The 23,725-nt window shown below is 36.1% G+C and overlaps 1 protein-coding gene and 1 pseudogene across 5 annotated transcripts in view; one reads left to right on the top strand and one right to left on the bottom strand.

Annotated features, from left to right (window-relative positions):
* SLX4IP (SLX4 interacting protein) overlaps window positions 1-23,725 on the top strand; it is a 265,690-nt gene that overhangs the window by 12,326 nt on the left and 229,639 nt on the right. The gene's annotated exons all lie outside the window — the stretch shown is intronic.
* LOC110208158 (ubiquitin-conjugating enzyme E2 L3 pseudogene) lies at window positions 4,190-4,623 on the bottom strand (annotated as a pseudogene).

Genomic DNA, 23,725 nt, shown 5'->3' with positions numbered 1-23,725 from the left:
GTTTTTGTATTGGGTAATTTTGAGGTGTTTTTTTTTTTTTTTAAGAATGATAGATTCATAGATTCATAGAATTTCAGAGTTGGAAAGAAGCTTAATGGCCACTTAGTCCAATCCATACCCCCAAAATAATCTTCACTTTAACATAATCTCCAAATGATTCATATATCCTCTGCTTGAAGATCACTGAGGGGTTACCCACTGCCTTCTGGACAGTTCACTTTGGGATAGCTCTAATTGTTGGAAGCTTTTTCTTGACATGAAGCATAAATGGCAATTTAACTTCCAGTCCCTCTTCCTAGTATTTCCCTTTCAGGGAAAAAGAACAAAATTGATTTCTCTTCTACATTACACTCTTTAAAAAACTTGAAGGCAAATATCATGTATATGAATCTTCTCTAGGCTAAACATGCCCTGTTCTTCAACTAGTGCTCATATTGTATAGACTTGAGACTCTTTACCATTGTGTTTACCCTCTTCTTGACACACCAGTTTATCAAAGTGCTTCCTAAATTCTGGTGCCCAGAATTAAGCATAATATTCCAGATATTGTCTGATTGGGGCAGAGTATAACAGAACTGCTACCTAGGGTTTGTTGGTAAATGTTTAACAGCTGGCTCTCTGAAAAGAATGAATATATGCATGACGCACGTTTACATTTTATCTGCATTATTGACAGTTTCTCCAACACTTTTTAAAAGTCTAGATAATCAACAATAATAACTCATGCCCTGATTTTTGTAGCACTTTGCCAATTTTTTATGTTTAAATGCTCACGCTGAAAATTTTAACAATCTGCTCTCTGATATAAAACTGGCTCTCTAGCAAACCCTTGTCTACCACCTCCTTATTTCTAGAATTTATAACTTTCTTAATGCAGTCCAAGTTTGTATTACCTTTTTTGGCTACCAAAAAAAAAATCGCAATTGACTCATTTAGTTTGTGTTCCATCAAACTTCCCTAATGATTTTCATAAAAACTGCTGTCTAACCATGCCTCCCTCCATGCATTTTTTCTTTACTTATAATAGCAGATTTTTAAAAAAAAAAACCATATTTAAGATTTTGTATGTATCCCTAGTACATTATTAGATTCAGGACAATCCCTTAGCCAGTCAAGATTTTTGAATTCTGAGCCTGTCATCCAGTGCTTTAGTTATCCCTCCCAGCTTTGTGGTATCTGAAAATTTAACAAGGAGGCTCCTCATTGCTTTTCAAAGTCATTGCTTTTAATCAATGGCAAATCAAAGGCAGGAGGCTCAGCGTGGATCTCTGAGGCACTTTGCTGGAAACTTTTTATCAAGTTGACTGTTAAGCCGGTAGTGACCACTCTTTAACAGGCACGCTGGTACAGTGGAAAGAATGCAGAATGTGGAATCAGAGGACTTAAGGGCTGACTGCCATTCACTACCTGGGTGACTGATAGCATTTAACTTAACCTGTCTGGGGTGGAGTTTTCTCATATTAAAAATTGACCCGTAAGGTAAGCTTCCTGCTCTAAATCTGTGATCCTAAATCTTTCAGAAGGCATTTAAGAGATAGGAAATAAAAAAAACCAAAAAGATGAAAGATGGAAAAGATTATCATGGTCCCAAACGCACTAGGTAGTGGTCCTTTCCTAGCTGGCTTAGTTACTCTGCTTCAGGAAATACTTCATCTTGAAAGATCACCTAAACCTCATCAGTACCCTCTTCCCTTGGGGCCCCTCTGATTAGAGGGTAGGGTGTACTTCCCAGAGCTTCCACTTAAGGAGAGCACTTAGGCCATCCATCTCATTATTTCCCACCTGACTATACTCCTTTGGATTTCTACATCATGCTTCCATGCCAGGGACCTTCCCTACACTTCTCTACCTTTTTAGCTTGCTTATCTTAGCTTGTGTTATCTTCCTCCGTTAGAGTGTAAGCTCCTTGAAGGCAAGGACTCTCTTTTTTTTTCCCCCCTTGTATTTGTTATCTCCAGGGCTTAGCTGAATGCCTGGCACATAGGTGCTTAATAAATGTTTGTTGACTGACCATTTTTGAACCCCTTTTTTCTCTAGCTAAAAATCTTTTTTTTTTTCTGGTTCTCCTTCACTTTTCTTTTTGCCAGCCTCCATTCATTCTTTGAATTGAATTTTTGTATGTATCTCTTGTTACTTGCCCTTGCTTCTATATTTTGTATATATCTTTTAAAAATCTAAGTTGATTGGTATGTTCTTTATGCAGCCACATCAGTATCTTCAGACAATGCCTTCTTTTCTTTCTCCCTGGAGTTGTTTGCCTTTGCGTGGTCAGAATTTAATTCTTGAGAATATCCCTTTCCTTCTGGGCTGACTCAGTCAGATGATTACTATCTATCCTCCTTCTGAACCCTTTGAAATCTGTTCTTCCAGAATCTAGGGTGCCAGACTATTCCTTATTCTTGGCTTTACTTTGCTGTCATAAACTTTTTTTCCTTTTTTTGGCTAAGCAATGGGGTTAAGTGACTTGCCTAGTGTCACACAGCTAGTGAGTGTTATGTGTCAGAGGTCAGATTTGAGCTCAGGTCCTCCTGACTCCAGGGCCAGTGCTCTATCAGTACCACCTACAACATCCCGCTATCATCAACTTTTAAGATAGAGTCATCACTTTTCCCCAAAGTTCCTATCATTCTGATCCAAGCAGCCAGTTCCTCTTTATTTTGAGAATCAGATCACAACATTTTTCCTCGTTTGTTCCTCTCCTACAAATTGAAGAATGAAATTGCCATTAGGTTAAGTCCAGAAGTTATTAGCTGTTCTTCTTTTGGCAAGAAAGCTCCCGCAGGTGTCTAAATAGTTGAAGTCAACCATCTCTACTTAATTATGTCTCTATTCCAGATTTGAAATCTTTTTCCTGACCTTGTTGTCTGTTTCTGTTTTCTGTCCAGGTGATCTGATAACAAAATCAGTTCTCCCTTCTACTGATTCTCACCCAAATACTTTGTACTCTGTTTCTCCTCATTGGTTGCTGGATTTCCTTACACGAAATGTACCTCTTTTTTTAATTTCTTTTTTTTTTTTTTTTTACAAACAGGGTTAAGTGACTTGCCCAGGGTCACACAGCTAGCAAGTATCTGAGACTGGCTTTGAACTCAGGTCTTCCTGACTCCAGGCCTAGTGCTCTATCCACTGGGCAACCTAGCTTCCCACACAAAGTGTACCTTTTACATATAATGCTATGCTTCTACCACCCCTGTACCCCTTCCTGCCTTTTATCTATGTTTTTTAATAAGGTATACCCATCTAGAGCCATATTCAGGTCTTAGTTCTCATCCTATCTAGTATCAATCATAATTGAATCATAATTGTGAGACTAAATTTGTGTTATGACATCTTGTTCATCTTTCCTATTGCCTAAACTTTACTACAGACTATTTTCTTGGATTTTGTTTCCTGTGAATTTCTGGGTATCTCAGTTGCTAGTCATTCTACCTCATAATCATCTGTCATGGTATCTAAGTTGGTGAATATATGTAGGTAGTATTCTCCTTCTGCCTTCTTTTTCAATTTAGAGTAATTTCTTTTTTGGGAGGCGTTGTCCATTTAATGGACATCATTTTGATAACATCAACCAGATTTACATAATAGCCAGGCTCCTTCCTCATTACAGACTTAACCTTTGGGTTTGGCCTCTTTTGGGTTTCATAGATGTTACAAACTCACAACCCTTATCTCACAAAACACAGGGAGGAAGGGCAATTGGACTGCTGGATTTTAGGCCATTTTCTTTCTGGGCTTGGGGGTGGGAGAGGGAAGGGATAAGGTTGAATGGGAGGTTCTAAGGCATTGTTCTGGGGATAGGGATTATGATTAAAATGAACTGCAATAAAATAAGTCCTGCAAAGGGGAAGGGAGGGATCAAGAGTGGGTACCACTCATTAACTTTCTATTTTGAACCTGAAGAGAAACTGCAGGTTGGGGCAAGAAAAGAACACACCATCCTTTAAGGTGGATTGAAGCACTGGTTTTTAAAACAACAAAATCAGAACTAGAACATCTTAAATTTTTAATCCTTTCTTTACAGGTTTACCTGGACCACTTTTGATTAAGAAAACTGTAGAAAGTTACTAACTGCCACAAGTTAAGGCCAGGAGGTGGCCCCTGTCAATTTGCCAGAGTCCTGGTTGCCATTTGTTGGAAATACACTGCTCTGGGTCTCTGTACTCCCTAGTTGGAATCAGTCATGGAAGAGTTAGTCCATGGGTCGCTTGTCCCCATATTTCTTTGTAAACTCTTTGAGTCCTCATAGAATTTTCTATGATCCTTAGAGTATTCTTCAGGCAGGTCGGTCTAAAGGGGATGCTCAGGCTGCAATGAGGGACTAGATGACTTGATCAGTTTTGGTTATTGGCTTCCAGTTTTCAGCACCAATTACTGGCCAACAGACCTGTCCTTTTTCATCTATGTTAGGGTGGTAAATCCTTGTTTTAAAAGTGATCTTGGTGGTTTGAATGGATATTCTAGTGGAAAGTTGACTTCTATTCTGAAGGCTTCCTTGTCATATGGAGGGTTGTTGGGAAGCCAAGTCAATAAATTAGCTTCACCAACCTGGATATTATGGAAATTTTTCATCTCACACTTGGGGATTTCTTCCAGCTCCTTCATCAGCCTTCTGCTGGCTGCCATCTTTGGTCTGGTGCTCAGTTTAAAGTAATTTCAATTATATTTTTAATATAGAGTCTTAACTAGATTTTGTTGTTGTTTAGTCATTCAGTTGTATCCAACCCTCCATGACCTCGTGGACCATACTGTCCATAAGGTTTTCTTGGCAAAGATAATGTAATGGTTTACCATTTCTCCAGTGGATTAAGGCAAACAGAGATTAGTGACTTGCCCAGGGTCACACAGCTAGAAGGTGTCTGAGGCCAGATTAGAACTCAGGTCTTCCTGACTTCAGGCCCAGCGCTCTATCCACTGAGTCACCTGCCTGCCTCCTTTGTTTTCATTCTTTTATTTTAAGGGTCCTGAACCCCAAATCTTCAGATCAAACACAGTCTTAATTAGTTGCTGATGTTCAAATGTATTTATCAGTAAGTAATGTCTCTTGTTACAAAGATTTCCAATTCTTGATCCTAAAGAAAAACAGTCTTAATTAAAATCTAATTCAGTCTCTTCCTTCGTAGGATCATATGTGATCATACAGTGGTGTGCAACTAACTGGGGAAAAATAAAATAATTAAATTACTTATATGATGACTTAAAATGATTGACATATAATTTTTGCATATTTTAAAAGTAAAACATTTTACTGGGCATAGTGGTTCACATCTGTGGGATCTCTGTAGAATATATGTATTGGAGGTAGCTGAGACTGGTGATCACTTGGGTTAAGGAACTCTAAGCTGTAATTGAGCTAAAGCCAATTTGGTGTCTGCATTAAGTCCAACAATAATATGGTAAGTTCTTGGAGCAAAGGACTACCAGGCAGACCAAGGAAGGATAAACAATCCTAGGTCTGAAAAATTGTGTAGGTTAAAGCTTCCATGATGACCATATTGGCTGGTCCATGAGTGGCCCACTGTACCACCAGCCTGAACAGGATAGGGAGAGCTAGTCACCAAAAAAAAACAAACAAACAAAAACAAACCAATAAGAAAACCTTTTAACATGCATTATGTTCTCCTTTTACTGCAGTCACTTGTTTTACAGATTTGGCATTTAGTTCACAAGATTTTGACACATTCTTTCAGTTCTTCCTCATGAAACCACAGTTTTATCACTTTGGATGTTAAGTGTACCCTTGGTGAGTAACAGTTCATCTTTCCAAATCTAACTTTTGTTATAGCTGATAGATTTTCAGTGGGATTTAAATCAACTGAGTTTTCACACAATTGCAGCATATTTATTCCTATCTTTTGGATAAATTTCTTAATCTTTAGTGATGTGTTATAGTGTAAAATTACATTGCAGTATTCCATCTCTATTCTTGAGTTTATAATTCTGGAACAATTCTTTTCTCAGTATATAAATATATTTATCAGTTAGTAATTTCCTCATTGGGAAGAAGACTTCTAGGATCATTGGAAGTTAAAAAAAAAACAAAACACGAGAATTTTTTTTAATGTGATAAAGCTACCCAGATATTAAAGATGACCTGAACTTATTCTCACAATGTTTTTGGTATGACTTTGAATGAAAAAGTGGTCTCATAAAAAAAATTTTTTTCCATGTTCTAATCTTCAGGTCTTCATATTGTCTTGCCAATGACAATTGTTTTTTTCTTTATACCAATGTTTAATAGCTGTCTTTTTCCTTCATAGTCTTACAGCTTTCAAGAAGCTGAAACCTCAATTTTTGAGGAATCGGTAGCAACTCATTCAGCTCTTAGATTCTATTGAAGATTTTTCTTGTTTTCTTAGGAATTAATTAAGGTGTTTTGCAGTTTTTTCCATTGCTTTTCCTTTTCAGCTGCAATTTTTTCCTTTATGCTTTGGTGCAGCTGATCCTTTTTCATTGTAGACTTGAATGATACTTGAAATATTTATAAGTATCCCTAAACCAACCAACAGTTATATAAATATCTCTAACAGTCACTGAAGCCTGCTCTTTAAAAGCTACAACTTTTACAGATTTCCTTCCAGCACTATCCATTCTTTAAAACCACAAACTTCACACACACACACACACACACACACACACACACACACACACACAAAACAAAAGAGCAGTGAAATATGTATAGCATGACGGATAGCAATCAACTGATAAGAACTAACAAAAAAGTGAGAAAATCAGCTTACTTAAATTTCATCTTGCCAGTTTCAGAAATTGTAAGTTATCCTAGTTTCAATAAGAAGCATAGACCATTCACAAAATATGAAACTGTGCCATAATTACTGTTTATCCCAAGTAATTAGCATGGCACCATAGGTTTAAATCTGGAAGTGGCCTTAGGTCATGCAGCTAGTATACATCTAAGATAAGAGTTCTGATTCCAAGTCTAGCCAGTGCTGTCAAACTTAAAGAGAAACAAATTCCTACAGTTTGCATATTGACTTAGAAAGCCACAAATTTACATCATCTGTTTTATTGTATTTTTGCTTATTACACTTCACAACCTGGCCCCTATCTATCTTTGGTTATTACTCCACCTTCAAAACTCTGCATCCTAACTAAACTGGCCTATTTTCTGTTCTTCACACATGATAGTCCATCTTCCATCCCTGCTTTTTCATTAACTTTCCCACATACTTGGATTGCATGCACTCTATACAGCAGAAGAATCCCTCTATTCTTTTAAGATGATACTTAACCACCATCTTCTGCATGAAGCTTTTCCTGATTCCTGTTGATTGCTAGTGCCCTGCCTCTCATACTATAATATATTTAAATACTTTATATGTATTTATATTTTTTCACTTTGTAGTTATGCTTTATGTATATATATATTCATATGTATATGTACATACACACAGACACATGTTCTCTGCTCCATTAGAATGTAAGCTCATTGCAAAGAGAGATTGCCAGTCTTGTAGAGTACTTACTCTTAAAGAGAAGGTTCTTATCTACAAATAAATATACAATCTCTTTTTAGTATGATAATCTGTATTAGATGGTTTGAAAATTTCATGCCAGTGACTCTACTGCTCTTCATAACTACTAAGAGTTTTAGCTTTTTACATTAAATATATTCACCTTTATTTCTAATAAAAATGTTATCTATCTATTTCTAGGTCCTTTTGTTAATTTCTGCATCTCAGTTCTTGGATTAGTTAGGTATTCAAATACTGGTTGATTAAAACAACACTACGTTGAAAAGATCAATTCCAAAAATTAATCCTCTTGGCTGGGTTTCCTTTTTTCCTTCTTATTTCTGTTGTGTAAAATTTATTTTATGAAGGCTTGATTAACTAAAATATATTCCTGATTGTCCAAGCTATGTAAGCCCAGGAATATTATAGATCCTGACTTTGTGACAGGCCAACCTATATTTAAAAAAGGAATATGGCTGGCCAAATTTCTCTGGAATGTGGGTCCGGCTGTGTGTTCTTCTTCAGGAGAAGAGGACTAATAGTAATGATTGCTTTATTCCTTTCCACTCCCACTAGTCTGCTGTCTTTTATATTTGCCCTCAGCAGAGTCTCATGTTTTATTTAAGTTGTGGAAATTTTCGTTCCCTTTAAAATTTCTCTAGTCTTTTTGCTTTTTTTGCTCCTTTCCATTCATTCCCTCCACACTATTCTTATATAATTGGGATAATGTCATATTCTTCCGTGGATTTGTTCATTTAAGTTTGTTTTTCTTTTGGCACTTCTTCTTCTTCTTCCACAGAGTAAAAAGGATATCCTCAAAGAAATGTATGAGCAAAAAAATTGGCTGGCCTCAAGATGAGTGTGAAGAATTGCAGTTCTCTGAGGTCACTAGTTATCTTTAATTAGTTATCTCTATTGCTAAATTCAGTGGCCCTTTCTCAGTCTTCATTCTTCTTGACCTCTTTGTGGTGCTTAACACTATTGGAACGCCTTCCTGGCTACTGTCTCCTCCTTAGGTTTCCATGACACAGTTTTGTCATGATACTCTTCCAGCTTATCTGAACCTGCTCAGTCTCCTTATCAAGGTCATCATTCATTTTCAACCACTTATTTGTAAATACACCTAAGGGTTTGTCTTCAGTCCTCTATTCTTCACTTCTTTTACACTCCTTCTGTAATCACATTAGCTACAGTGTATTCAACTATGATCTCTGTGCAGATCACTCTGAAATCTGTACACAGTACCTGGCCCATATCTCTCTCCTGAGCTCTAGCCCCACATCTCCAGTTGCTTGCTGAACCTGGATGTTCAGCACCTGGATATTCATCTACCTGGATGTCTCCATGGAAATCTCAAACTTCACACATCCAAATCAACTGAGTATCCTTTCCGCTAACCCAGTCTTTCTTTTAAATTTGCCATTTCTGTTGAAGGAACCTCTTCCCTTCCAGTTAACCAGGTTTATAACCCAGGGATTATTCTTAACTCTTCATTCTGCTTCACCCTCAGTCAGTTGTCAAGTATTATTGATCCTGCCACCTCAACATCTATTGAAATCTGTCCCTTTCTCTCCACCCACACAACTTTTCCCCCAATTTAAGCTGTAAGAAACTTTGGTAGCTGTATGGTGGCATAATGATTTAAAATTATAGTAAACAGAAAAATCAGTAGTGTTTGTTATTTTTTTTTACTTGCTCATTGACCTTCATCAGTTACTTAAGTTGACTTTGTTAGATTTTTGTTCGTTTGTAAAGTGAAGCATAGTATTGACATCTTGCTCAACAGAACTAATCTGAGAATTAATGAATTAACATTTGTAAATTTCATAGAAAATCTTGGAATATTAAGATTCTCTGTAAAGTGAATATTATCATATTATTATTGTCATCTAACTGCAAAGTATAATATTAGTTTCTGTTTGAGAAGTATCTTGTTATATTGAACTGAACTATAGCTGTGGAATGATTAATAAGTTAAAGGGGTATCATATTTGTGCTGTGTGATCTGCAAGGTTTTGATTATTAATAATACATATGATCTATGAGTGGCACTGTCCTTTGATTTCTTGAGCTCTTAGTGCTTTGTTATTTCTGCATTTGCTCCCAATTTTCATTGTTTTCATTTATTTTTATTCGTGTAACCCCAGTGCCTGCCATAAGACGTTAAGAAATGATTGCTTGATGAGTAAGAAACAATCATGGTTTGAAGGAGTTAGGCAGAGGTAGGGCTTGTTATAGGACTAGGACGGTTATCAGACTAGGAATGGGTTGTTGCTTTAAGGTTTTTAACAGCTGTCTGTTTATTTTACATGACACACAACTTCCTGATGATCAAATTCTGTGATACCCTTGGATTGGAATTTCTGTTGCTTAGTAGTAGCCTACCACCATCTTTGCCATGGAAGAATCCATTTTTCAGTTCTCTTTTTTTCTTCCTATGCTCTTACATTAGAAACAAGCTTACTTGGACACACTGTGTCCTTTCTTTGGAAAACTCATTTTTTTTTGTACTTTACATGTGTATGAATCTCCAGCTTTGACCTGTCATTTCTGTAATCTCACTTCTCTCTGTACAGGATATCTTCACTTTTAAGTTCCTTTGCAGTATCAAATGACACATCAGAAGGGAAATTCGTCTTTAAATTCTCCCAAAGTGATACTTCTCAGCTTTCCTACTTAGCATTAGTGATACTACTACCCTCCCTGCATATCCAGCTTGCATACTTTGATTATTCCTTCTTCTTTCTTCCCTGTATCCAATGAAGCCTTATTTATTATTCCTTCACATAATTTCACATATTTATGACATTCACTATCCCTCTCAAGTGCTAAAGCCACATTCTATTCACCATTTTTAAACTTAGATTACCAGTACTATTAATAAGATTTGCACCAAATTCCATGTCTGTTTATATTTTACAAAGATATTTCCTCAATTTCCATTCCTATAAATGGTGATGTCTTCTGCTTGCTTGTGTTTACAGAACAAGAATTTATTGAATATGGTAACCCAGGCACTATGTTAGATACTAAGTATACAGAGAAAAATAGGAACCCCTGCTCATGAGGAGCTTACAGTCTATCAGAGTAGATCCAATTTATATAAGCATATCCAAACAAATATAAGGTAATTTTGGAGGCAGAAGGCACTAGCAGCTGAGGGCCATAGAGGAAGGCCTAATGTAGGAAATGGCACTCAAACTGAGCTGTGAAGGAAAGGGATTATGAAAGGCAGAGATGATCAAGAATGCATTCCAGGAATGGCAGGCTTCCTGTGGAAAGGCGGAGCCAGAGATGGATGTGAGGGAGGGGGAAAGGAGAGGCCCTGTGCATGTGTGGGGGGGTGTGGGTGTTAGTGTGTGATAACAAGAGAACAGTTCGGCTAGATCATGGGATGTGTGAAAGTGATTATTTCCTTAGCCTCCCTGGCTTCCTTCAGGCCCTACTTTCTACAAGAAGTCTTTCTTACTCTTTAATTTTATTGCCTTCCCTCTGAGACCACCCTCAATTTTTATGTGTGTGTGTGTGTGTGTGTGTGTGTGTATATGTGTGTGTGTGTATATGTGTGTGTGTATGTATATAATATTTATACACACACACATACACACACGCGTAAAATCTTACTTATACATTCTTGCTTATATGTTATCTCCCCGCTTAGACTATGAGCTCTTTAAGAGTAGGGACTGTTTTTTGCTTTTCTTTGTATCTCCAGTAATTAACACAGTATTTGGGACATAATAGTTGTTTAATAAATGCTGATTGACTAATCATGATAAGGCTAAATAAGTAAATTGGGCCACATTTTGAAGGGCTTTAAATTCCAAACTTGAGAATTTGCATTTGATTCTAATATTTTTTATTTGATGTAGTACTGATTTATAGTCTCAGAATAATATCTTGCATCCTCACTCAGATCCATGATTACATAAGAGATTGTTCACACAGTCCATAGTGGAAAATGGATGAAAACTTAGAAAACTTTGATAATTCAGTTAGAAGTCTAGTTCTTCAAATTAGCGTGAATACATTTACCTGGGGCGGGCACTGAGGCAAGCAGTGAGTTGCCCCTTGAATTTTATAGGAGAAATAGTGTAAAGATTGTATTTGGGAAATTGCATGTTGCTTTTAAGTGATCTCAAGCTGCTTTCCATCTCCAAAGATCATATTTTTAACACTATTCTTTTTTAATATTCTGTGAAACATTACAATTTCTATAGAATTGAAATTGTAGGTTAACTCAGAAGGTCTCTGGACAGATTGAGCATGGTGAATATGAATAAACTGTAGAATATTTCCAACAATAACCTACACAAAAGAAATGGCATAACTAATATTCAGGAAATATATGATAGTTAGGAGAGCTGGACCAGTTGTCTAGTAGGAGCAAGGGATGATTGATATTCTGCCAGAAAGATGTACTGGCAACCATGAAGTATTAAAAGACTTAAAAGGCATTGAGCACATTAAAGAGATTCTCCCTGAAAGATTTCTGGGTAATTGCAAGAATCACATCAGGTAAGAATCTGTATACATAGAAAGATATGATCTGTGCTGGTGCAATGTGTTACCATGATCACTGAGGTCATAGATTCATTGGTGTATCAAAGTACTAGCCATCTTCACCTGGTAGCTAGAATAGATGAGTCAAACACATGGCTAAAGGGCTGCATGTGGCCTACAACCCTTCTGGAATTGCCCAAACCAGGTTGAAATATAATTGGGAAATTTTTAACAAAATAAATATACACATAATATAACATAGATAATGTTAATATGTAGTTTTCAGGGATGCTTGTCCCTGATTTAGTGACCTCCTTTTCTATTTGAGTTTGATACCATCAGTACAGAAGGTATCTGAATTGAACTCTCTAACCTGCTGTTCTCCATGACTTCTTTATTTCTATTTTCTACTTTCAGTTTTAACTTCTGTGTTTGATAGAAGTAAAAGAGAAGCAGATTTAGCCTAATACATCGGTGGAAAAACTACTAACAGATTTATCCAGAATAGACGGGGCTACTTTGGTAGGTAGAGAGTATATCAAATATTAAATAGGCATTTGTCAAAAAGTTGTGAATAAATCCTTCATGAAGAATCCCCAAAGAAAGATTTTTGAAAGAATATGAATAAGAATCCTACAAATCAATATGGCATGGTGATAAGAAGGTGTACCTACACTAAGATCATAGATCTATTAAACTATAAATTTCATTCTTTTTTCTCTTCCCTTTTTCTCAAGTTCTTGGAGGGAAGGAACATGTTTTCTACTTCACTCAGTCTGAGAATAGTTCTCAGTGTAAAATAGGTAGGTACTTGGTACTCGTTTCATATACTGCAGAAAGAGTGAAACTTAGTATTTAGTATCTCATCTTTTTGCTGGTAGAAAACATAGAAATGTCTCCTTTGACTCAGAGGTTCTACTCCTAGGCTTATACTCCAAAGCACAAAGAAAGTACAAAAGGACCCTTAAGTCAAAAATTTCTACATCAGCTCTTTTTGTGTGGCAAAGAACTGGAAATTTAAAATGGTGCCCATCAGTTGGGGAATAATAACAAGAACAACAACTATAATAGCAGCTAGTATTTATATGGATCTTTAAAGTTTGCAAAGTAGGTTATACATACCTCATTTTATCCTTCGAACCCTGAGATATAGGCACTATAATTATCCTTATTTTACAGTTGAGGAAACTGAGGCAGACAGAGATTTAAATGACTTGCTCAGGGTCAGATGGCTAGTAAGTGTTTGAGGTTGGATTGGTATTTGGTTCTTCCTGACTTCAGGTCAAACACTCTATCCACTGTGCCACCTAACTGTCTCATAAATTATGGCACATGAATATAATGAAATATTTTTACACTATTAATAAATGACAAAAGATAGCTTTAGACAAAAATTGGTAAGATGTGTGTGTACATATACATATAAATATATTGACATAAACAGAAATGAGCAGGACCTGATTGTACAGTAACAGGACCTTTGTATACAGAACCTATTTATACAATAACAACATTGTAAGGGAAAACAATGGATAAAGACCTAAGCACTCTGTTCAAGATTGTGACTAACCATGGTTTCAAGGGACTGATGAAGAAATATACTTTCCACGTTCTGCCGATGAGCTAATGAACTCAGGGTACAGAATGAGACATCATACGTGTATTTGGAAGTATATGCCAGTATGGGATTTGTTTTGATGGACTATATATATTTGATTCACAGGTTTTATTTTCCTTTCAATTTTGTTGGGGAGGTTTGAGGGAGAAAAGGAGTTGCTGGGGAAAGAGATGCTAACAATAGAGTTCCCAACATGAACATAAAAAAAGAAAAGCAAGAAAAAAGGTCATTGTTGGAGGTTGTTTTTTTAATGCACAGAAGAAAACAGAAGGTCTATAAGAAACCCAAACAGTTCAGCCTTCAAAACAACACACTGAGAATGTTATATTTTTGGAAAGAGAAACAAGCTCTGTGTGGTGCAAGTTGTCAGCTACGTGTGCAATCCTCTTTTTCTGTTCTGTTTTGTATATGAAAATGCACATCTTATTTGGTGTTAAGTTCAGAATTTAAAAATAGGGGGAAAAAAGAATAACAAAGACTAAAAGTTGCTAATATGGTTTTTTTCACTGAAATTCAGTACTTTTTTCAGGTTAATAATTTTAGTTAATAGGGTTAAGAAATTCCACTTGAATCCTTACAATATCGTGTTTTAGAGTAATTTAATTTTTCTTTATTTTCCAGCAGAACTTGAAACTTCTGTTTTGATTATTTGCCTGTTGAGGTTTTTTTGTTTGTTTTGGTTATTTGGTCCAGACCCATGATTTCATCAGTGTAGGGAATTAACTGTTGAGAAAATTCCCTTTATCAATGCAGATTGATACTCCATCTGCAACTTAAAAGTCTTCAAGTTTTGACTGAGGAAGCAGAAGGTTAAGTGACTTTCCCTGAAAATGTGACAAAGGTTGATCTTAAGTGTACCATAGTGATCTCAGTTACTAAGTAACACTATAAAATTCCTAAAGGATATTTCACTACTTTATAAGAGCATAAAAGTAGTTAGCTTCTTTCTGTTTGGCAGTGGTTTAACAATTTCAGTAGAGGGCATCATTGTCTTATTTATACAGAATACCTTTCATTTTGTTGTCATATATTCTGATCAAAGAAGAGTAGTGAAACAGGTTCTCTTTACAATGTTTCATTCATAATAGCATTATCAAACACTAAATGCCTTTGCTAAATTGCCTGCTGGCCACTTTTTCTGTTGTATACATATATATTTCTAAGAGCAACCCTTGAAGTGCATTTATATTGCTTTTATAGTATAGTATTTTTCAGTATGATGTAGCATTTCCCCAAAAGGGATAAATAAAAATCCCATAATCACTATATAAACACATCAAATAGTCTATTGAACACTTACTATAAAGTAACACTTCGATTAAATTGGTACCAAGATTTGCAGATAATTTTGATGGCATATTATAGATATTTGAGAAGTTTGACAGATGCTTTCTGATTTATTCTTGCCTTCAAAGTACAGTGTTGAATAAACATGTACTAAAGGGGAAGAGAATGAGTTTGCACTGTTTGCCAGGCACTGTGCTAAGGCACTTCAGGGTTATTATCTCATTTTATCCTCACAGCAACACCAGGAGGTAGCTACTCTGCCCATTTTTATAGTTGAGGAATTTGAGGCAGATAATAGTTAAGTGACTTGCCCCAAGGCCACACAGCTAGTAAGTGTCTGAGACTTAGGTCTTCCAGACTTCAAGCCCAGTACTCTTATCTACTGTGCTACTTAGCTGCTCTGTGTGTGTGTGTGTATGTACACGTGTATACACACACACACACACACATGTGCTTGTGCACAGCAAGAAGAGAATAGAAGGAAGGACAGAAAGAAATGACAATAAGCAGTACAACTTTGAAAGTTACAGGTTAAATTTGTTGCATACTTAAAAGGAAAAGCAAGTTAAATATGATAGATTTGCTTTTCTATGTACAGTTCTCTTTTTCTGTTCTACTTTATATGTGGAAATGCCCTTTTTTGGGTGTTTTTTAAGTTCAGAGTTAAAAAGAGAGACAGAGAGCATTAGCTGCTCTCTCTAAATTCAAGTTACCAAGATCTAGTGAACTACAATACTGAAAGTATTGTACTGAAAGAACGGACAAATGGAAGCAGTGAACCTCTTCCAGTGATCTCCATATATTTGTAAAAAATTGGGATGGTGCCTCAGGTTTAGAGAACAGCAAATGTCTTACTGTTCAAAAGGCCAATAAACTTGACTTCCAATTCCTGACAGAATGATAGAACAATTAGTAAAGAGATGGTTAGTGGACATCTAGAACAGCAACTGATGCTTAAAGAGAGCCAGCATGGCTTCATCAAGAACATGTCTTAACAGAGCCACACTTACTTTTTTGACAGAATTACTAGACTGATAGACCATTCACTGTACCGACTATTAAGGGCAGCTAGTGTGCTCCTACAATCAATCTCCTTACTTGTCTTGGGTATAAATTCTCTCTTAGCCATTGTTTCTTTTCTCTGTTCCATTGTAAATATTATTCTCCTTTTCAGAGAAAACAAAATAGTCAGAGTTAAGGGACTAGTTCGCTATAATCCACATCTCTCTGCTTTGCCTACGATTCTACTGGAATTTTTCTTCTTTTTGTCTTCAAATTTTCATTCTTGAGAGCTTCTCATCACTCTTGAACTGATTTTCCTATTGAATTTTTGGACATAGGATCCTAATCTCCCCAAATCTAGAGTGCACATCTATGCCCAGCTTTCCTTGCCTGTCATAAAATTTAAGATGAGAGTGATCACTTTCCTCCAACATTCCCTTTTTCACTCTAGCAAAGTTATGACTTATTAATGAGAATCAAATTTCTCTACCTTTTGAAGGATGTCATTATTATTAAGTGAAATCATGAAATGACTAGCTGCCAATGATTTTAGCAATGTGAAAAAGCCATTGCATGAATCTAGGTAAATGAAGTTCTTCATCACTATTTCATACTTCCATGACAGACTTAAGATATATTGAATTTTAAAACATGTACAAAAGTTAAAGAACGTGTGAGATAAAAACAGTTGGATACTGTAACATAAGAAATGTTATAGACAGTGCATGATTAATTGTCAGATGATTGCTGTAGACAAGTGTTACTGGAGTTCAGAACAGGAAGAAGACAGAGGTCTAGGAAGTTTCTGTTGAGGAAGGATATGAACTTGTTCTTGAATAATGGGTAGGAGAGGTAGAGTGAATGAGGAGGGGATTGGGAGCCTGGGAAGATAAATTTTGGAACTTGGACTTTATAGAATTTAAGAATTAGGGAGTTATTCATTGAAAGATTTATCTCCTTACACTTCCATTTTCAATTATTTGTGCACTTTTTGGCAAATCACTTAGCATTACTGGCCCTCAGTTTCCTTATCTGTAAAATGAGGGTTTTGGACTAGATGAACTTGAAAATCAAAAGTTTCATGAGAAGATCTCTACAAATTATTATGAAGGTAGGTTTGGGGAGATGGGGAAAAGGAAATAGCATAGGCTATAATTAAGTTTATAGATATCGGCTTGTATGTACAGAAAACGTGAAGTTTTACACTATTAGAACAAATACTTAATCAAATATGGTATAATACAGTCTTAAACATTATGGTATAAAATTATAATATTGTTCTTTACCTGATATGGTCATTTTCTAAGCTTGACAATAGATGGGCTATCAGTTGATCTTTTTAAAAAATTACATTGATTTATTTTGTTAAATATTTCCCAATTGCATATAAAAGAATTTTTAACAATCTTTTTTTAAATTTTGAGTTCCAAATTCTGTTTCCTTGCCCCTCCCCCTCCTTGAAAAGGCAAGTACTTTGATTTCTATTATACATATAAAGTCATGTAAAACATTTCCATATTAGCCATATTACAAAAGAAAACACGAACAAAATAAAACAATAAAAATAGAGTTAAAAAGTATGCTTCAGTCAGCATTCAGAGTTAATCACTTCTCTCTCTGGAGGTAGACAACATTTTTTGTCATAGGTACTTTGGAATTGTCTTAGATGATTGTATTGATTAGAGTAGCTAAGTCTTTCATAGTTGATCATCCTTACAATATTGCTGTTACTAAAAATTGAAGCCAAAATGGTGTAGCAGAAGCAGGAACTCACCTGAACTCTCCCAAATTCTCCTCCAAATAACTTTAAAATAACCAAAAATAATGCCTCAAATAGAATTCTGGAGTGGCAGAGCCAACAAAAAGGTCAAAAGGAAATAGGTTTCCAGACCTAGGCAACTTAGGGGGTCTAAGAAAGGGCTGTCTCACTGGGGTGGTGGTTGGACCCACCTGTGGCAATGCCAGCAGCAAGCCTTGGAGGAGGCTAAAACAGTGGTGAAAGCAGTAGTCTTGGGAGCTCTCAGCTATAAGCTCACAGTCTATAAGGGACTGAGGGGAAGAGTGAGGAGGTAATAGAACTGATCAGAAAGACATTGTAGGGGGCTCTTTACTGGCACTGAGTTCAGGACCCTGTTGCATTGCCCAGATATAGTTCTAGGTTGCAGTTCAAGGGTGAAAAGGAATGGAACAAGAGGAGTACTGGTCACAGTTCCAGGACAGAGAAGAATGTATGTGGTCACTGAAAGGGAGCAGGTGCCCTGGTTTTAGTTCCAAGGCAGAAAGGAGCACTAGCACTTGTGACTACAGGAGAGTAGGAGACCTGATCATAGTTCTAAGGCCAAGACAAGAGTGCTAGTAGCTACAAGGAAGCAAAGTGCCTTTCTGGCTAAAGACTAGTGCACAGGCCAGGAGAGCAGTTACTGCACCTCTCCTCACATCATATGGCACCTTGGAAGCACTGAAAAATTACAGACCCTTCTTTCCCCAGAACTATCTCTGAAAAAAGCAGCACAAAATACCTGAAGGTTGGAACCGTGCTCCCTCCACCATGGGAAAAGAGCCCAATGTTCACATAAAGTTAAAAGTCAAAAAAATAGACTGGAAAAATTAGCAAACAAACCAACAAAAAGAACCTGACCATTTAAAAGTTATTGCGGTGACAAGGAAGATCGAGAAACCATATTAGAAAAAGACAATGATATCAAAACACTTAAAAGCAAAGCCTTAAAAAAAAATGTTGGGGGCAGCTAGGTAGCACAATGAATAGAGTTCCAGCCTTGGAGTCAGGAGGACCTGACTTCATATCTGGCCTCAGACACTTGACACTTAATAGCTGTGTGACCGTAGGCAAATCACTTAACCCCAATTGCCTCACCAAAAAAGAAAAAAAAAGTTAATTGGAAAAGCTGAAAAAGGCTTTTCAAAATCAAATAAGAGAAGTAGTGAAAGAACTGGGAAAAGAAATGAGTGTGATGCAAGACAATTATGAAAAAAGGGGTCAACAGCTTGGCAAAAAGAAGCACTAAAAAAAACTGAAAAAAATAATACCTTAAAAAAATGCAAAAAAGACACAAAAATCCATTGAAAATTTAAAGGAAGAATTGGCCGAATAAAAAAGAGGTACAAAAATTCATTGAAGAAAATAACTGCTTGAAAAATAGAATTGGCAGAATAGAAAAAGAGGTACAAATGCTCACTGAAAAAAATAATTCCTTAAACATTAGAATTGTGCGAGTATAAGGTAATGACTCCACTAGAAATCAAAGAACAATAAAACAAAGTCAAAACAATGAAAAAATAGAAAAAAAAAAGAACTATTTCATTGGAAAAATTACTGACCTGGAAAATAGATCTAGGAGAGATAATCTAAGAATTATTAGACTACCTGAAAGCCGTGATCAAAAAAACAGCCTGAACATGATCTTTCAAGAAATCATCCAGGAAAACTCCCCTGATAAATATCCTAGAACCAGAAGGTAAAATAGAGAGGGAAAGTATCCATATGTAATCTCCTTAAAGAGATCCCAAAATGAAAACTCCCAGAAATATTATAGCCAAATTCCAACATTCTGAGGTCAAGGAGAAAATATTACAAATAGCCGGAAAGGAACAATTCAGATATTGTAAAGTCCCTGTTAGGATCACACAAGATTTAGAAGCTTCGACTTTAAAGGATCAGAGGATTTAGAATATGATATCTCAGAAGGCAAAGGAAGTAGGACTACTACCAAGAATAACCTACTCAGCAAAACTGAGTATAATTCTTCAACAGAAAAGAAAAATGGATATTTGATGAAATAGAAGGCTTTTAAGCATTCTTAACTAAAAATCCCGTGCTAAATAAAAAAATTGACTTTCAAATACAACACTCAAGAGAAGCAAAAAAGGTAAACATTAAAGAGAATCATAAGAGATTCAATAATGTTAAGCTGTTTACATTCCGATATGGCAAGATATTTATAACTCTTAAGAACTTTATCATTATTAAGGTAGCTAGAAGGCAGATACATAGAGGGCACAGGTATGAGTTGACTATGGTGGGATGATTTCAAAAAAATAAATTTAAGGGAAAAGAGGGATGCATTATGAGAAGGGGGAAGGGAGTGGAAGAATGGGAAAAATTATCACTTTAAGTAGAAGGAAAAGGAGAGCTTTTACAGTGGAGAGGAAAATGGGAAGGTGGGAAATGATTGAACCTTACTCTCATCTGAATTGGCTCAAAGAGGGAATAACATACATTCTCAGTTGGATATAAAAATCTGTTTTACCCTATAGAGAAGTAAGAGGAAGAGAGGATAAGAGTCAAAGGAGGCAGGCAGTGATCAGAAGCAAAACAGATTTTTGAGGAGGGACAGGATAAAAAGAGAGAGAGAAGGATAAACAGAAAAAAAGGATGGAAGAAAATACAGGTGAGTAACCATAACTGTGAATGTGAATAGGATGATTTCACACATAAAGTGGAATCAGATAGCAGAATGGATTAAAAACCAAAATCTAACAATATGTTGTTTATAAGAAACATACTTGAAACAGAGAGACAAACACAGAGTGAAAAATGAGGAGCTGAAGCAGAAACTATTATTATGCTTTAGCTGAGGTTTAAAAAAAAAGTAGGGTTAGCAGTCACTATCTCATAAAAACAAAAACAAAAATAGACCTAATTAAAAGAGATAAGCAGAAAAACTACATTTTGCTAAAAGGAACCATAGACAATGAAGTAATGTCAATACTCAACATATATGGACTGAATGGCATAGCAGTCCATTTCTTAAAGAAAAAGTTAAATGAGTTTTAGGAGGAAATACAGTAAAACTATACTAATGGGGGAGTTCAACTTTCCCCTCTCAGAACTAGATAAATTGAACAAAATAAGTAAGGAAGAAGTTAAGGAGATGAGTAGGTACTTAAAAAAGTTAGATATGATAGTACTCTGGAGAAAATTAAATGGGAATAGGAAGGAATACACCTTTCTCCAGCTGTGTATGACACCTTTACAAAAATTGACTGTGTATTAATTATGGCATAAAAATCTCACAACCAAATGAAAAGCAGTAATATTAAATATACCCTCTTCAGACCATAATGCAATAAAAATTACATTAAATAAAGGGCCATGGAAACATAGATTAAAAATTAATTAGAAACTAAATAATTGTAAACAATGAGTGGGTTAAAGAACAAATTATACAGATAATAAATAATTTCATTAAAGAGATTGACAATGATGAGAGAGCATACCAGAATTTATGGGATCCAGCCAAAGCAGTACTTAGAGGGAAATTTATATCTCTAAATGCTCACATCAATAAAAGAGAGAAAGAGCAGATCAGTGAATTAGGCAAACAATTAAAAAAAAACCTAGAAAAAGAAAAGACAGAATTTGGAACTCATAATTTTTAAAAATAAATATTAAAATTGCTTTCACATATAATTATGCCTGAGCTATTCCCCAAGCCCCTCCAAAAACTTTAAATAATCCATCAAAACTGATTCTGGATTAGAAGAACTCACAAAAGGGTGGGATGAAATAGTTTTATATTCCAAGACAACTTAGAAGGTCGGCAGGAAAGCTCTGTTGCACCAGGATGAGAGTGGAGCACAATCCAGCACAGGCCAAGCCCCAGCAAACCATCACTAGGCACTGGAGGCAACTGAATTGGTGATGGCAGGGACCGTTTCCAGACCTCGTAGCTCACAGACGGTAAGGGGGTCAGATAACCTGACTAGAAGGAAACTACAGGTCCCTTTACTGGCACCTGGAGCAGAGCTCTGTTGCATTTCCCACATTTGAATCTGAGTCACAGACCCAGGGTGAAGAGGGGCACTAACACACCAGAGCCTGTGGTTGTGGGGAGCTGGGATGCTGGTCCCAGTTCCAGGATGGAAAAGAGTGCTTCTGTTTACTCATAGACTGGAGCACAGGCCAGGAGACTAGTAAACACACCTCTTCCTAGATCATACCACCTTGGAAGAACCAAAAACTTACAGGTCCCCAGAGTTATCTCTGAAATAGCTACACAAAATCCTGAAGCTTAGGACAGTTTCCCCTATACTCTGAAAGCAGAGCCCCACAAAGTCAAAATTGCTATATCTAAAACCTAAGAGAAAAATATGAATTAGTCTCAGGCTGTGGAAGAGTTCAAAAGGGATTTTTAAAAAATCAAGTAAGAGGCAAAGAGGAAAAATTAGGAAGAGAAATGAGAATGATTCAAGAAAATCATGAAAAAAAGAGTCAACAGTTTGGTAAAGGAGGCACAAAAAATACTTAAGAAAATAAGACCTTAATAAACAGAAAAGGCCAAATGGTTTAAAAAAAAAGGCACAAAAATCCAGTGAAGAGAAAAATGCCTTGAAAAGCAGAATTGGCCAAATGGAAAAGGAGATACAAAAGCTCACTGAAGAAAATAATTCCTTAAAAATTAGAATTGGGCAAGTGGAAGCTAATGACTTTATGAGACATCAAGAAAAAATAAAATAAAATCAAAAGAATGAAAAATAGAGGAAAATGTGAAATATCTCATTGGAAAAACAACTGACCTGGAAAACAGGAGAAGTAATTTAAGAATTACAGTATTATCTGAAAGCCATGGTCACAAAAACAGCCTACATATCATCCTTCAAGACATTATCAAGGAAAACTGCCCAGATATTCTAAAACCAGAAGGTAAAATAGAGAGGGAAAGAATCCATATATCACCTCCTGAAAAAAAAAATATTAAAATGAAAACTATCAGGAATATTATAGCTAAATTCCAGAGCTCCCAGTTCAAGGAAAAAATATTGCAAGCAGCCAAAAAAGAAACAATTCAATATTTTGTAGCTACAGTCAGGATAACACAAGATTTAGCAGTTTCTACATTAAAGGCTTGGAAGGTTTGGAATATGTTGTTCCAGAGGGCAAATGAGCTAGGATTCCAACCAAGAATCACCTACCTAGCAAAACTGAGTATAATCCTTCAAGGGAAAAAATGGATAGTCAATGAAATAGAGAACTTTCAAGCATGCCTGGTGAAAAGACCAGAGCTGAATAGAAAATTTGACTTTCAAAATCAAGCCTCAAGAGAAGCATAAAAAAGTAAATAGGAAAAAGAAATTATAAGGGATTCAATAAGGTTAAACTTACATTCCCACATGGGAAAATGATAATTGTAACTCCTAAGAACTTTCCCACTATTAGGGGAGTTGGAAGGAGTGTATATAAACAGAGTGCATGTGTGTGAGTCGAATATGATGGGATAATATCTAAAAAAAAATAAGGGGTAAGAAAGAGGAATGCACTGGGAGAAGGGGAAAGGGAGAGGTAGAATGGGGTAAATTGTCTGACATACAAGAGGCATGAAAGAGCTTTTACAGTAGAGGAGAAGATGGGGGACATAGGGGGTGGGGAGCATGTGAACCTTACTCTCATCAGAATTGACTCAAAGAGAGAATAACATACATACTCAGTTGGATATAGAAATCTATCTTGCCATACAAGAAAATAGGAGAGGAAGGGAATAAGAGAAAGGAGGGGGGCTGATAGAAAGGAGGGCGGATTGGAGGTGAGATAAAAATCAGAAGCCAAACATTTTTGAGAATGGACAGGGTAAAAGAAGAGAGAGTAGGGTAAATGGGGAAAATAGAGTAGAGGAAAATGCTTACTAATCATAACTGTGAAAAAATTTATAGCAAGTTTCTTTGATAAAGACCTTCTTTCTCAAATATATAGAGAACTGAGTCAAATTTGTAGAAATAAGAGCCATTCCTCAGTTGATAAATGGTTAAAGGATATAAACAGGCAGTTTTCAGACAAAGTAATCAAAGCTATCTAAAGTCATATAAATATGCACTAAATCACTATTGA

This window comes from Phascolarctos cinereus, unplaced genomic scaffold (genome assembly GCF_003287225.1).
Source record: "Phascolarctos cinereus isolate Bilbo 61053 unplaced genomic scaffold, phaCin_HiC Scaffold_2;HRSCAF=192, whole genome shotgun sequence".
Lineage (NCBI taxonomy): Eukaryota > Metazoa > Chordata > Mammalia > Diprotodontia > Phascolarctidae > Phascolarctos > Phascolarctos cinereus.
Note: the sequence above shows the minus strand (reverse complement) of the source record. Positions and strands in the feature narration are given on the sequence as shown.